This window comes from Tenrec ecaudatus, chromosome 12 (genome assembly GCF_050624435.1).
Source record: "Tenrec ecaudatus isolate mTenEca1 chromosome 12, mTenEca1.hap1, whole genome shotgun sequence".
NCBI lineage: Eukaryota > Metazoa > Chordata > Mammalia > Afrosoricida > Tenrecidae > Tenrec > Tenrec ecaudatus.
In genome coordinates, this window is record NC_134541.1 from 84,425,489 (window position 1) to 84,429,686 (window position 4,198).

The 4,198-nt window shown below is 37.3% G+C and overlaps 1 pseudogene; it reads right to left on the reverse strand.

The window, feature by feature from the left end:
* Positions 1-1,223: 1,223 nt before the first annotated feature.
* Positions 1,224-1,324, reverse strand: LOC142423565 (U6 spliceosomal RNA; annotated as a pseudogene).
* Between the last annotated feature and the right edge of the window lie 2,874 nt (positions 1,325-4,198).

The following is a 4,198-nucleotide window of genomic DNA, read 5'->3' on the forward strand; positions in this document are numbered from 1 at the left end:
TTTGAACTGTCCACCTTGAGGTTAGCAGCTATGTTAGGCTGACTTCTGGAGAGAAGGAAAATCAGTGACATATGTGCATGAGCACACACAGGAACACAGAGAAGTGTATGTGAAAGTAGAACTAATGTAATTGTAAAAGTGGAGAGTCCAGTTTGGTTCCAAGTCCATGGGTCACATGTTAGACTAGACATTTCACCTGTCTCCTGTAGCTTTAGTATCTGATGAAACCAAAATAGGCAGGAAGATCACAGAATAGATTTGTTACTGGATACGTGAATTCATCCAAGTTTGACAGGTCAAATGTCAGGCCACTAAATAGGATCAGCAAGCATATGATAGGTCATTGGCTCAAGTCCACAGAACCAGCATTTGACATATCAGATAACAGAATCCAGACTCAGCAAAAAAAAGCAAGCATTCCCATTTTATAGGAAGTAGGCTAACTCCCAAGGAAACTTCCTTTCATTTGCATCTGGACAAAAGTATTTCACACCAACCTAATCTTCTGTTAGGTCACATCATTGGCAATTATTAGGCCTCACATGCCAATTTGACATGAAATATACAAGAGCTGGCTAACGGTCAACCCTCAGTACAACCAGGGTTCCTATATAATCATCCAAATTGGGATGAAATAGTATCTTACTGTGATTTGACTTGCATTTTCAAAATTCATGATGTGAACATCTTTTCATGTGATTATTAGCTACACACATCCTCTTTGGAGAACTGTTTATACTTTTGCCCATACGAAATTGATTACCTGAAATGTAATAAAAAATTAGAAATAAAAATTTATTTACCTATTTTATTTTTTAAAGGATATTTCATTGCATTTTCAGTGAAGACTTAGATGCAGTTTAGATTCTCTTTCCTTAATGTCTACACAAGTTGTCAATTGACATTAATTACATTCTTCACAATGCAATAGCATTCATTTCTGTTCAGGTTATCCCATTTTCATTAATCTACTTTCCATTTCCCCATGTCTTCTCATCTTTTCTAAACAATAATTATTGACCATTTGACCTTATATAAGTGATTTTTTTAAGAAGCCCAGTACATACAAATGATTTCTTTTTTTTTGTTTATTTGAGCCAAGCTATTACTTAGGTTAAAGTGGGTTGATTTTACTTAACAATTTAAAATTATCTTAGTGTAGTAGTCTCAAGTGACTTTTAAGTATGGATTTTTAATGAAGCTTTTGATATTTTACTGAAGCAAAAAATGTGAAAATCTTCACCAATTTGAGTGTAATCTTTGGGCAGGGTCTGTGCTGATCTTTTTTGGACCATTCCGATTTTACTATATGTGTTTCTAAAACTGGTTATATGTGGATTTTTAAAAAGGAATTTGCCATTCTGTTTCATAAATTTTTTCTATTTTATCAGTATCCAACTATGTGAAATTAATGAGAACAGTTGGTAAGTGGGCAGAATAGGACTGTGGTGTGTGTACACTCGTAATCTATTTTTTTAATCGTTATATTGGGGACTCTTACAGCTCTTGTCATAATGCATAGATATATTATGTCAAGAACATTTGTACATATGTTGCCATCATCATTTTCAAAACATTTTCTTTTCACTCGTAATCAGACGTCCTGCTTTTGGCGGGACAGTCCCGATTTTTAACAATTGTTTCCGCATCCCGCGGCATTTTTAATAAGTCCTGATTTTGGAAAAGAATGCACAAGCTAGGTTATATGGTTTTCAGCTGCCATGTAGCTATTTCACCAGGATGTGAGTTTTATCAATGGTGTCCCGCTGGTGTCCCGCTTTACCAATGTTAAAATTTGGTCACCTACACCAACTGCTGTCTTCCTTCATCCACTTTTATGTTGTCTGTCCCCCTTGGAGTGGGTTATATGTTGATCATAGTGATTGGTTCCATATTTCTCCTCCCAACTTCCCCTTCCTTTTCAGGTGTCACTGCTCTCATTATTGGTCCTAAGAGGGTTATCTGTCCCAGATTCCCTGTGTTGTGAGCTCTTATCCGTAGCAGTGTACATGCTCTGGTTTAGCCGATTTGTAAGGTAGAATTGGGGTCATGATAGTGAGGGGGAAGGAAAGAACTAGAGGAAAATTGTATGTTTCATCAATGCTATACTGCATTATGACTGGCTCGTCTCTTCCTTGTGACCCTTCTGAGAGGGGATGTCCAATTGTCTACAGATGGGTTTTGGGTCTCCACTCTGCACACCGCCTCATTCATATTGATATAATTTTTTGTTCTGGGTCTTCGATGCCTGATCCCTGATCCCATCGACACCTCACGATCACAGAGATGGGTGTACGTTTTATATGTAGGTTTTGTTGCTTCTCAATTAGGTGTCCACTTATCTTCAAGCCTTTAAGACCCCAGATGCTTTATCTTTTGATAGTCAGACACCATCAGCTTTCTTCACCACATTTGCTTATGCACCCATTGTGTCTTTAGCCATCTTGTTGGGAAGGTGAGCATTACAAAGTGTTCTTGCATTGAGGGAGTACTTGTGTAGAGGCCCAATATCCATCTACTACCTTAATACTTAACATTTAAATATATATACATAGATCTATTTCCTATCATTGTATATAAATATATTTACATATGTACATGCCTCTATTTAGACCTTTAGAAATATCCTTTGACTCCTAGTTTTTTCCTCTATTTCCTTTTATTTTTCTCTCATTCCACTATCATGTTTCAGGTTTCAGTAATTCCTCTCAGCTACATTTCTCTTGATCAAGCCCCACCAGGCATCCTACATCCTCCTCCCTGTGGATTTTACATCACTTGTTCCTTTGTCCTTAGGTTTGTTGACACACCCCTTCCTTTTTCCACCTCCCCCTCTTCTATGTCCCCTCTCCTGAAACAGTTGTTCCTTTTCGTTTCACCACCAGATTGTTTATTCCGCCTATCTTATCCGTCTAGACAGACATGCAAAAACAACAATAAGCACAAAAACAAAATAAAACAAACAGCAAAAAACAAAAAACAAAACAAAAAAAAACCCCTCACGCAAACAAACAACAAAAAAGAAAACCCTATAAATAGTTCCAGGTCTGATTTGTTGGTTTTTATGAGGGTTTTCCGGTTGAGTTCTGATGGGGTGCCATGCTCTGGCCCCAAAGTCTATTTCTGGTATTTCCCGGGGACTTAAATGCTTTGCTCCCCTTACTGCTCTGCAGGCCCTTCATGTTTCTCCCTGGTGTGGTGGGGTCAGATTGGGCTCACTTCCTGCATTGTGTCTCCAGTCTTGTGCCCCTTAGCACTCGGGGTCAGTGAGGGATATTGTGTCTCATAGTGGAGCTAGCCCTATGGTTCTCTCTGTACATTGACTGTTCAGAGCAGGAATATCATCTTTGTGCTTTGGTGGGCCAGAATATGTTCCATTTTCCTTCCTTCTTTGCTTGCTCCTGTGTGCTCTGCTCAGACATGCCCCTCTCCCTGAACCGTAGCTTCAGTGCTAAACTAATTTTTCTTTCTGTTTCTTTTCTTTCTTTCCTTTTTTTTTTGCTTCATATAAGTAAAGACTGATAGTTTTCTTCGAAATAGCTTTTCACAAGTTGTTAAGATCCCAGACTCTATTCAATAAACTAAGCTAATTGTTATGTCGATTAACCAAAGCATTTGAACCTGTTTTTAAACTTAGAAAACCAATCTCGAGATGTATAATGCAAATATATGCATACACATATTCACACACATTCTGGCATACACAAGTAACCCTGGGGGAGTAGAGGGTTAAATATTGGGCTGCTAACAACAAAATCAACGCTTCAAATCCACTAGCCACTTCATAAGAGAAAGATGAAACTTTCTACTTCTCTAAAGATTTATAGCATTAGAAAACCTATGAAATGTTTATAAAAGTGTATATATATATCTTTTGGTTGTTGTTACTGTTGCCAAATTATATGTGCTACAGTGATTGCCAAAAGATCCTTTTTTCTTATGTACATCTTGGTAAAATTGTTTACTTTTGTTAAGTTGTGCGCATATCACATTCACTTGGTGTTGTTACCATCACCAAACACACCAGTATGTATAATCTAAAGAGAAACTCATTTCTCCAATCTGCCCCAATCCCTAGAAGTCACTAATAAATATTAGTTTTTATGTTTATCTTTTCATGTTATTTCTTAAAAGTGAAAATGTATAATATTTCCTTTTGGTGATTGACTTATTTTGCTCCACACAAGGTTCATCCATG